The sequence below is a fragment of the Haliotis rubra genome, unplaced genomic scaffold (genome assembly GCF_003918875.1).
Source record: "Haliotis rubra isolate DU_JTF1 unplaced genomic scaffold, ASM391887v1 Scf562, whole genome shotgun sequence".
Classification (NCBI taxonomy): Eukaryota; Metazoa; Mollusca; class Gastropoda; order Lepetellida; family Haliotidae; genus Haliotis; species Haliotis rubra.
Window position 1 is genome coordinate 661,566 of NW_025767260.1, and position 13,263 is coordinate 674,828.

Consider the following 13,263-nt stretch of genomic DNA (forward strand, 5'->3'; position numbering starts at 1 on the left):
CGGACGTTTCCACTTCGAAATTCCAGCGCTAACGCTGACCCGGCTCCATCTTGTACACCGAGCGTCCCTCCACAGTCCCGCTTTGCTAAGGTTGATGAGAATGGCCTGAGGGAAATAATTGATGGGTCATTATCGAAAACAACTGAGAGAAACACAATTTTCTTCAGAGGTGTGCATCGTTAAACATTTTGTAAACAAACCAAAAGGAAGTTACGTTAGTTACCTCCCTTTCGCTAGACTGCCACACGGCTTCTAAACAGAATTATCAAAGGCATAAAAGCAAATATAGTTATTTTTTCTCAAAAACAGCTTTCAACATGATTTACATCTGATCTAACACTGAATGATAATATCATGGCGATAATAGCAAAAAATAAATATTAATCGGTAATAATGAAAAGGTACTAATGCAGTCTAGGAAATCCCACTGACACAAGCCCAAGCATATCAAAACAATTAAAAATGTTGAAATCTTACCTTTTGTGTCCGGTTTCATCCTTCAAATTGTACAAATTCCACATGAATCCCAATAATGAATCGTTCTTTCAACATCCGACTTCTGTCGTCGATATCCGCGATTCTGTTGGGTACACCTCACTTCAGTCACGATGCGTTGGCAAAAAATCACTGTCACAAATGATGAAAAACATATCCAAGAATGCCAAGTTGCCACACACATACACAAATCACTGCCTTCGCGCAACAGCCGTCATTCTGCTATCCCATGCCGGAATCGAGTTGAAAGTTTATAATCATACTGCACCGAATCCAGCAGTGTACAGAAGAGGTCGTACTCGGCCATTTTGCAGGGGTCTGATCGCCAACGCGTCGATTCTCGTGCCGTTGCCACTGTTTCATCATCTTGGCCCTTTTCACACTTGCAAAGTTCTTCAATTGTGTCCGTGATGGGAATGTTTCAGGGCATACACAATTCTACTATAAATGTCAGCTTTGTTAATCGACAGTAGGCCTAACTTTACACGATCAAATCCTTGTGGTCATCCTTGATTGGACCAGTCTACGTAAGATTACATGAGGTGGAGATGGTAGCATAAAATGGAATTCTTTCATGGTCATTGCAATTCCAGTGGTATTGCAGTAATTGAGATTGTAATGTTACTCATCAAGTTTATATTTAAAAAGGACTGAATACATTTAGTTTTGTGTATTATATTGACAGTTATTCATTTCGAACATGACGTAACCTATCTCCCCCATTAGATAATAGCGTAACCCTTCTTTTGTCGTTTCTCGTATCTGGGGCGACAGCGAACCTGACCACGAGAGGCTAACCGCATTGCGACACACGATCGCGCTACATTCAAAGAGCTCCTTGGAAAAAGGCTTCTCACTACAAATTGGTTTACAATATCGATAAATAGTTTGGTTTGTTCAATTTCCGGGATTCATTGGAATTCAACATAGGCAAATTTTAGCGTTTAAAACCTCCGGCTAACGCCGTCGGTTTTAAACTAAATTTGCCTATGTTGAATTCCAATGAATCCCGAAATTGAAGAATTCGATGGAATTCAACATAGGCAAATTTTAGCGTTTAAAACCTCCGGCTAACGCCGTCGGTTTTAAACTAAATTTGCCTATGTTGAATTCCAATGAATCCCGGAAATTGAACAAACCAAACTATTTATCTTCTTACTGGATATTCCAATAGAAATATACCACCTGAAATTTCACATGTTAAAGATTCACTGACCTTACAGAAGTCAAAGGGGGTTATGTTGTTTAATCTTCTTATTTATTTAATTATTTATTACTTGTTTTCATCAAATGTTGCTTTTACAAACCTAAAGGCACAGACATCTGAAAAATTGTGGGATTTTTGTAAGGAAATTCACGTTTGTTCCAAGCCTAATAACGTACTTCCATAACATTGTAATGCAGATATTATTGACACAATATGCGTTATTTTCCTTTTAGTAGAATCTATTGAATTAAAAAACCTGATGTATTGTAAAACAAATGTATTTCCCAATCGTCTGAACAGTCTGAATACTAAATTATCTCTCCATCTTTTCCGACACATCGATCACTTGATCATCTGGTTTGTTCACATGCAACCAGTAGAGCAGGACATTCCGTCTCAACACCGATTTTCAGTGCTCTATCTAAATACATTTTTACTGCTATTTTTTCCCTTACACCAGTAGGTGTGTAAGACTGGGTGTTCCTTTGCACGTACTTTTTTTATTTATAACATTTTATATATGCATGGGACAATACGCCTGGCCTCAACACAAATACAGAATCCATTGTTTGGTTTGTTTCTAATAAACTCTTACAAAAAGAAACGCATATAGGAATTTCGACTGTATTTTTATGCTTAATTTGAAACATCTTGTAGGCTTTATGAGTGAATGAAATATAGCGAAATTGCACACTGGAAATGCAGACTTATCCGTCTTTGGCACCAACTCGAGGAAAGTCAGTTTGAGTGTCACATGGAGACGTGTGGTGGCGCTGAAGCCAATACCTCGTGTGACCACCCTGGGCATCCAGAACTGCATGGCATTGCCTCGGCATCGAACGAATAAGTCTCAGAATCATGTGTTGCCCAATCGCAGCCCACTCTGCCTGTAGTGCCTGTGCAAGTTGCTGAAGTTTTTTGGGCTGAGGGTTACGTCGTCGCACCCGTCTGTCCAGGGCATCCCACAGATGTTCGGTCGGGTTTAAGTCTGGTGATATTGAGGGCCAGGGGAGCTCATTGATGTAGTGTTTCTGGAGGAAGTCTCTAGTGTGACGTGCTGTGTGGGGCCTCGTATTGTCCTGTTGAAACAACTCCCTCTGGCGATTAATGATTGGAAGGAGGTGTGGGCGTAGGATTTCTTCACAGTACCGTTGAGCTGTCAGGTTGCCCTGGATCATCACCAAATCACTTCAGCCAGTTTTTATATTGTATTGTCCAAATAGTGCTGTTAGTTTTAATTTTCCACACTAGTTTTAGTTGTAATTGTGATATTCTAGTTGTGTTACTGTCCTTCGTTGACATGTTTTTACCATATACATCTATTCCATTTCAATGTCACATATGTTCTCGTCACGATATAGCTGAAATGTTGCCAATGTGACGTTAAATAATAACTCACTCACTCACTCCTAGCAATTTGAAAACATTTTCACTAGCATCATTTTTTTATTCAAAGACATCAGCTCCAATGTTAAGTAAGGCTAATGCAACGTCTTTGTAATTATTGTCTATGGCAGTCACTAGAGCTTTATTGAGCATACTTTGATGAAGCAGTGACTTATATTTGGAATATAACAGCAACAACACTGCTTCGTTCCCACAGGAAGCACAGGCCGTGGAGGCTTTCTTGATTTCTTCGTCTGAAAAACCGTATCCAACATCAAGACAGACTGTGGGCATGAACTGCATAGTACAGTAAGTGCTTCCCTTCTTCCTTTACATGTAACATGGCAAGCTGCTTTGCTTCTTTCGTATTCAGCAACCAGTTAAGTGTCTTGGATTTCTTCAGTTTAAGCATCTTGAACACTTTGTCCACTATTTGCACGTTTTTTCAAAATAGGATAGGATGTGTAATAGACATGCTATAGTTGCCTTTGTGAACAGTGTCAGCCAGTCTGGAGGCAATTGTGTCATTGTAAGCATCTGAGACGTAGATGATGTGGAGGTGATTATCAATTGAAGTGGACTGGACTTGCTGGGCCTGTACACGCTCATAAAGGACTCTGATACTGCAGTGGTTCAGAACGATGGATGGATTCATTTTGAATAGAGCACACGCACAGGCGTCATAGATTGTAGGGTGTGAAAATCCAAGGATATCTCCATCCGTGAAAAATGTACCCCTGTAACACCTGACGGCTTTGGCAACTGCAGTCCGTGAAGTTACTTGTGCCACCTGTTTAATGGCCTGCAGATTAGCTTATAAAACATCATTTTCGGATTCCATTTCTACCTGGCTCAAGTTCAGATGATCTTCAGACAACAACATCAGGATGAGGGCAGCGGACTGGTCATTTCTACGTTCCATGATCATGTCAATTTCTGGCCGTAGATAAAATAGGGGTTCTCGGAAAAACTGTGCAGCTTCCTTTTGAAAACTCAGAAATTCACAAAACAGAGTCTATATCAGGGGAAAGCCAAACAAAGATTCTCTTGTGCCACAAAGTTCACCAATATCGAGGTCCAGGTCGATGTTATGGTGTTTTAGTTGTTTCTGGAGTATTTTCCTTCTTTCCTGGGGGCTGTATTGACATGGTTTACGTTTTGTCAAATCGAGAAGCGATGGTCCTGTGAAAAATAATATTCTTGTCCTTCCAGCTTTGCGACTCCACATTCCAGGTTGTACGATTTGGTGGTGAATATAACACGAATCTCTTATTCAGCACCTGGATGTGTGTTCAGTTCCAAATATATAATCAAGTATCAGACACACTTTCGTTCCACTCAGGTCACAATTCCTCATCTCGAATTTATCCACATCATCAACAAACACAAGTTCATACCCCTGGTCCGTGAAATCTGCTCCTATCATCAAGGCAATGGACGTTTTTCCTTCACCAGAAGCCCCACTCATTGTCACATGACCATACTTCTCCAAGCGTTCCTTCACTCTCCTATAGATAGCAGTTGTTTCAAAGACATCTTTGACCCGTTTCAGATTCATTTGCGACATATCTACAAGACAAAAAAATGGCATTAAATTCCACAGCATCATTTTTAAAATTATACATCCTGCTTCATATGCAGTATCGAATGGACGTCAGGTGGCCACATTGCCACGAAATAATTTTTCTTCTGACAAGATCTTCTTTATATGTTACATAATAAAATCTGATGCATATTCTGAGAAGCATACGCCAAGAAGATCCAAGGGATCTATCAATAATGAATGTCTGCCATCTCATAGCAACAGCCAACCTGCCAACTGATCCAGTCGGCTACCTGAGTCGCCCTGTCCTCTTCACAGCAAAACAAGAGCATCGTGAAACAAACAGATTTAAATGATTTAAACTGACTTTCAACCAAGATGAGAACCCAGTTATCCTACCACCACACTACAAATTAGATATACAGCATTGTTTTCTGCATAAACCTGCCTCGTTATCATCTGCCTATTATTTTTCTGTTTAGGTATAATATCACCATGTGCTATGCTGTTGTAAAAGTTGTAAAAGAAAAGTTAAATTTGGAGAACAAAGAGGTTTAAATCCTTAAGTCAACCCATTGAGTCATACATCTGCTAGATGCATTTGTCTGGCTCCATAACCATTAAATGTTTCCCCAATAAAACACCATTATTACCTGACTTCATTATTCTATCACAATGGACCATGTCGTAGCCTCCTTGATCCCTTCTACTTGTTTTTGTGGAGTAATAATGGAACCAATGGACAACAGACAAAATATATAGTCTTTCATGGAACCAATGGACAACAGACAAAATATATAGTCTTTCATACTTATAAATTGGTAATTGCATGCGGTCATTCTAGTAGACAGTGTTGCCTTTTGTGATGTCAGACTTATGGCACATCAAGCTGGTGACGCTGACCTGCATGTGATTCTAGAAGACACCGCTTGCCTTTGAACGACATCCACATCATTGTCATTACCAGGTTGTGCTACTTCTGATGATGCCAGTTGTGAAAGTTCCATCACCATCTGTTTCACTTTCCTTGTCAGGACGTTCAGATTCTGTCTCCCTCTGATTCCCCGTCTATGTAAGAAACAGGAACTAAATCCACAAGTAGAACCAAACCTGTTAAAATCGAGTTGTGAAACAGCAGATTTAATTAACTATTATTTACATGTATCGTTACTTCTACTGGTATTGATCAAATGCGCTAATTTCTGAAGATGTTTCTTTTCTTGCAACTGTAGAATTAAATGCTTAAGCGCCCCAATCTTGACAAAACAAATATGGTGGATTATTGGCAGGAACCAAACTGGGATGTCAAGTAGGGTTATTGGATCCTACTGCAGCTCATTTACAAATACAATAGGACTGGACAAATGAAAGATCTGGATGCCCAATGACAACCCAGTGCCAGAGAAGACAGGGTCCATGCATAACCACAAAGTGCATCATCAGTCGTCGAGGATTAAGGCACAGAATACCAATCAAACGTCCACTCACTCCTTCCTTCAAAACAGACATTTATGTGAGTGTCAGCCAAAGTGTAATGATACAAGCAAACGTGTCTTCCCAAAAAAATTTAGCTGAGTGTCAGACATTAAAGCCCTTGTTGCCAATGTCTTCTTACACTGATATTGACAGTTTGATGTTTCTGAGACACATCTATGCCCTTTTATTCAGCTCATCACTGACAGATGCCATACTTACGTACCTACTTTTATACTTTGATACAGTATCTGTAGTCAAAGGAGAGGAAGGTTTAGTTTTCTCTGAGAGAATGCACATTCTATTATTTGTTCTTTGAAATAAGAGTACTTTTATGTTAACTTACACGTTTCGTAGCTTCTACGTTTTTTCAGTGTCCTTTTCTGACGGACAAATCACATTGGTGTTGCTGTAACTGTATATAAAAACAGACACCGACAAGCAGACTACACATGAATTGCTCATGAAATCGGATATCCTGCGAAATATCCTTGTAAGAGGACAATATGTAATATTATTGGATGAAATGTCATCCGTTAGCCCAAGACATAAATACACACACATAAATACACATTCACACAAACACGCCCACACACATAAACACACAAGCACACATATGAACGCAGTAACATGCACACACACACAAATACAGATACACACATCTATATGCATACTTGCACACATACACAAACATAAAAACTTACATACATACACACATAGACACACACATGTGCATACATACACACATAGACACACACATGTGCATACATGCGCACATGTACACACAAAATACACGCGCACACACAATCATGCGCACATGCACATATACTCATACAAACATGCACACACAAGGCACAGCCATACATACACATATACAACCATAGAGATATACAAACATACAAACGTATACACACAGAGAGACGTTTGCACACACACAGACCTTCACAAGTGAACACATATACTCACACATACACACAGACACACATACACGCACACACACACACAGACACACATACAGCACACAGACAGAAGGAAGGCAGACAGGCGTACGTTCGTACGAGCTTACATAAATATATACACACATAAAGACAAACGCTCACAGGCAGGCACGCGCGTACAGACACACTCGCCATATGGACATTATGAACGTACCCTAAAACAGGATTAGACGTTAAGGTGCACCTGGTTCTCTCTCCACAATCAACAGTAGCACGACTGGCTCACTTTTATACTTCACAAATAATAGCTATCTGTATTGGAGCTTGTTCTGTACCGAGTGAGGGATCGCGTTTAAACAATAAAGCATGCTGCATGCATCATATGTAGTTCACCACTGTTGAAATGAGCGGACCTGGCCATTATGGTATTCGCCCATATTCACTACACTGTACATCGCTCGTTTCGCTCATTTCTTCAAATGTGATTTTTGTTTTTGCTTCTCCAGTACATACAAAAAAATAAAGGCATAGGTGATTTTGAGAATGTTAGATTGATGTAGCTGTGGCAAAAGCAGTGCAAATATACTAATTCTTTCCAAAACGTCATCTGTGTGTGATTGTAAAACGCAGCAATTTTAACCTTTACCCTTGCTTGAGAATTGTTTGAAGAAATAGTCGCCAAAAACGTCACCAAGAAAACATGCCAAGTAAAATGCACGTGCACGTAAGCGGAGAAGTATGCGGTATCGATCACTAATAAAAGGCAAACGTTGTGTATAATTTTGTCCTTCGTTTTTGCCTGGAAATGACGAAATCTTCATGCCAATGTCGCCAATCGAAACATCGCCATAGGCCACCTTGAAGCTGGGGCGTCATTTCAACGTTCATCAGAGCACTTTATCCCGCCTTAGGGATCGTTTCCTGGAGACCAATTCCGCCCCAAATCGCCCGAGAAGCGGCCGTCCAAGAGTTACCACCCATGCCCAGGACGGCTACATCTGGGTTACTCACTCAGGTCATCGTCTTGCCACAACCGTGGAGACTGCACAACGCATTCCTGGTTTGAGAAGAATTTGCGACCAAACTGTCAGGAATCGATTGTGGGAAGTGGGGATTCGACCAAGAAGGCCAGTTATCGCCCCTGTTTTGAGAGGCTTCCATCGGCGCAATCGGTTGCGGTGGTGTCGTAGAACCTTTGAAACTGGAGGCGAGTCTGGTACAGAGATGGATCACGATTTCCTCTTCACCGGGAAGATGGAAGACAGAGTGTGTTCGACATGTTGACAGATTGGTAGGAGGTGGTGGATGCTGGGGGTTGCAATATCCAGTACACAATGATCTGATTTAGTGGTGGTTCAGGGGAATTTGACAGCAAATCGGTACATGGAAGAAGTACTTGCACGTCAAAAAGGAGTTGCTCCAGCATGACAACGCCACTTGATATACAGCACGCGTCTTGGTCCGCTACTTTGCCAATTCCCACTATTACCAAATCTAAACCAGATAGTACGCTTATGGGATGAACTCGATCAACGTCAAAACACGTCATGTCACTCAAACTCAACGAATAGTGAGTCAGTTGCTTCTCTGCATGTTCCAGCATGTCATGCTAAGTACACATTATGTACACAAAAAGATGCATTTACCTTAGAGTATAAATGACCTCACAACGTTTAAGTTTATATATGACTATCAAATTTAGGGTGTTCCCATACTTTTTGTTTGTATTATATAATCTTTATAACGATGGAGGTGGTCAGTGATCTCAGTGGGTACCAGAATCCATGATGACTGGCTTTTGAGTGTCAATCTAATCTAAATTATATGCAACAAGCTATATGGAGTACAGAGACCCAACTGTTTGGGCTGCAACATGGATAAAAACACTTGGCATAAGACACATGTAGATGGGATTAAGATGGCTGGACGTGTATGTTGAATGTGTATCACTTCAACCACTGGGTAGTTACCCCATGATGTATCTGAAACTCTGCTGATTGTTGCATAATATAAGAAACAGGAATATGTTTTTGTCAAAGGAAGACGTGACTTACCAGACCTGTGTCAAAACCGCATTTGTCCAACGTCCTTTCTTATATTTCTTTTAAGTTCATATCATAGATGATTCCGGAGAGAAATACATTTTAAACATTCTAGCTCAAGAAAAGCCTTAATTTCCGGAGATACATCCGCCCAGTGCTTGTTTGATCGGCATTCTTAAATTACTACTTTTCAGATACCATTTCTTGTTGATGCATATAGGGGCGATCACATGTTTATTCTCACATTGGTTTAAAAAAATATAAGTTACTATAACCAGGTGAATAGAAGTATATATGCATAGTGACAATCAGCAGCTTAACAACATCAACAACAGGTAATTTTGCAAGTTGAACACAGTTGGATTGGACCAGCAGGAGAGTAAGATCAACAAATTGTAAACAGGCTGATTGGATGCTAATTGAACAGCTGACTGACAGATTCTGTCTGTAATTTATATTCAGTATGACAAAGTCGAAATCCGCTCCATTGTCCAAGTGAAGGAATCAATCAACATCCAATCAACAGTGTAGGAAAGATAGTCCGTCCCAACGTCCGAGACGGGTGAATTTTGTGGAGGACGGGTTAAAAAAATATCTAGTCCGTCCTCATGTCGGGTCAATTTTAGCAAACCAATGACATATATATAATGATTATAACCTTTTTGAATATTTACTGCCGAAGGTGTTTTATTTATATTTGGAGGACAGGCTAGATTTTGGCAGGACTGGTAAAAAATTTGACCTGCCAGTCCTGTGGACAGGCTAGATTTTCTACATCTTTCCTACACTGCAATCAGCCTGTTTATCCTGAACGATGCACATGGAAATGCCACTCTATACAATAAGCGTGGAGCTTTTATCACTTAAGTGGTATGTTTCGTTATATAGCTCATACTGTTTATTGCAGTATAAGTGAGATCTGCTTCAGTTTGCAGCGTTAAAAAACAAACAAATAAACAAAATACAGCATACAAAATAGCGTAATTCCTGTTGCATATTTGATTTAAATTTTCACTGGATTGTCTGGTCCAGACTCGATTTTTTACAGACCGACGCTTTATAGCTGGAATATTGCTGAGTGCGGCGTAAAACTAAACTCACTCACTCACTCATACAGCTGGAACATTTGTGATTTAAACAACAAACAAACCAACAAAACAAGAAAGTAAGAAGCAAACAAACAGACAAAAACAAACAAACAAACCTCTTGTTAGGACACACGTATAAACCCAAGTTTCCAGGTGGCACTGCATAAACTCTTCACAGCGGCCATCAATACAATGTGCAGCAATTAAAGGCCACGGGAAGAGAACAATGTTGAACAACTGCTGCAGCAACATCTCTCACAGATTCAATGGCAGACGATGGCTAGATAGGTGTACCATCAGTTATTCGAAGAAAACACAAACTGTTAAGCAGTATAAATTTGTTCCTTGGGGTGTTTTCATTGGTGGATATGGTGGATATGAATGACACTCACCATGCACACACACACCGGATTTGAACATCGACATTGAACTGTCATCTGTGTGTGGACCATCATTTCAATCAACAATCAGCTTAAACGCTTAAATAGTTTAACAGGGTGACTTAGTAGTTAGCTTGACAAGGGGCATTCATTATTAATTGTCTGATCAGTTTTACCAAAATATGGTCTTTTTTATCACAACCTTCCAGAAATACATAGCAGTTTCCATGGAAATATGTAAGTCGCAGTGCATTAGTATTAAAGCCAGTTTCTAGAAATATACCTGTCGCTTTGTATTTTCATGAAAGCCAGTCAACAGTGTAAACGCGTGATCTATGATTCATCTCCTGGCTATACTCGGCGTATCGTCGTTATCCAGAACCAACTCCATTTTGTCTTGGACCTTGATGGGAAGAAGTATTCTTTCTGTGTGAACATGATCGTGGTCTACATCACCAGCATTGTGTGGGGTGAGATCCTGGTCTCATCCTTTTCTTTGGTGTTCCCCAACAGCTCTGATATCGCCTGCAAACAACTGAAACAGCTTGATAAATTGTGCTGTCCTGACAGATGGATTCAGCATCTTTGTGGTACTGGCATGGACAAAAGAGGTAAGATACCCACGATGGACACCATATTTCCCCTTCACGTGTTTAATTAAACATATTTCACATATTATGCGACACGTGTGATGTCCGGTTAATCACAACCGTTTTGTGTCGTTGTTTACCGGAAATTTGAATAAATTAATTTACAAGGTTAAACATTGAGACTTAAATTTACCTCACAGGTTCTCCTAGTTTAAATAATAAGCAGGTACGTTTCAACACCTCCACCTTGCGTTGATCACAGGTACAAAAGAGGTAAGTGACCCCTATGGAAAATACCCTTTTTAAGTTAATTAAACATATCTCGTGTGACCAAGCAATGTTCAGTAGAACACATACTTTTTGTGTTGACTACAGGAAAATTACACGAACTATTTACAAATGTAAAAACCTTGAAACGAAAATGCCCCTCAATTCTAACCATCTTTGCGTTGTTTACATGGACAAAAGTTGTAAGACACCCAACGATGGAAACTATCTTCCCAGCCACGAGTTTAATTATTCCTCATACCACATACATTTTCAGTGGTTGTTTACATTAATATTAAATCAATACATTACACATGTAAAACCTTGAAACTTAAATTCTCCATATGTCTAACCTAATCTTATTCGCATAACATGCAGGTACGTTTCAACACCTTCCATCTCGATGGTCTTCGACTTCTATCTACTAGTTCCAAATTATGGAGGCAACAAATTTTAGGGAACTAAGTAGAGGTCGAATAACCTCTGTTTCCTTGCAACAATAAAGGGGAGATAATATGAGGAGAGGTAACTCTTGTGAGACATCTGTCTGGTCAATGGTTGGTTGGTCGGTGAGTCGCATGGTTCCGTTGTTAGGAGCTATACTGAGTCTAACAAAACATTGTAGAAGGTTGCGTCAGCTAACCCTTTGGACTGACCAGTCACAACACAGCTTACCAAATCGCGAAAGTTTACATTCGCACATACCGTTTGAACCTTTACCTCCAAAACTCGAACGATTCCGAATGCTATTTTCCGCACGATCGCTTCCGAGTGATACACGCAATGAGTAAACAGTCCCTGAAAATAGCGTGTTTGTCAATATTCAAGGATGTCATCTTGCGACAATATAAGCAAATAGTAACCATGTCATTAGAAACCAATAAGCGTATATACTGCAGGTCAAATATCTGTGTTTTATGCGGATTTTTGTTTGTTGAGAGATCAGTGTCATCGACCAGGGAAGAGAAAATTAAAAAACCGAAACCTGACTAGTAGTCGTTGTCTGATTGGTTAAAACCTTTCGGCCGTCTCGCGTTTGATTAGACGGTCATAGGTCGCTCAAAGGTTAGCAGACGCGACCTTCAACTAGGTTTTGTGAGACTCAGTATAGCAGTGTGACGAATAATACTGAGCCTAAGTTTACTTAGACTGGTTACTGAAGAAATTAAGTGTCCAGTATTCGATCAAAGATGTTAACAAAACACAAACGTGGTCAGTATCTGGTATGTCCACTGTGGGCATCAATGCAAGCCCTAACTCTACGACATGCTGAGAATGTCAGACGCCGTATACCTAGGGCAGGGATCCTTCGCCATACATATGATCTTGGACATCGGCTCTAGCACGAATCTGACGATCCAAATGGTTCCACAAGTGTTCAATTGGTGACATGTCAGGTGACCTGAAGGGCCAAGGAAGCACATTGACGTTTCTCTGTAGAAAATCCATGACAATACGAGAGGACGGGCGTTGTCCTGCTGGAAAATGATCCGGTAGGAATTGTAGCACAACCGCACGCAGAATTTGATCAATGTTCGTTGAGCAGTGAGATTACCATTCACCACAACAAGATCCGTCTTTATATCGTCACATATGCGGCCCCACACCGTGACACCGTCGCCACCAAACAGTACCACTTCCTGTTTCTCCAAACACAACATTTTTCATGAGAAATGTTAAGAAAGCGTTGTGGCGATTGTCTCTAGCTCATAACTACCTACAAACTTGAGTTGGAGTCCAAATTATCAAATTAAATTTTGGTATTGATTCTTTAACCCGTTAGTTTACTATGAATTTGGAACGTGATTGTTTCTAAGTAGCCAGTCAAACGTTTCAAACCGCAATGATTATCTT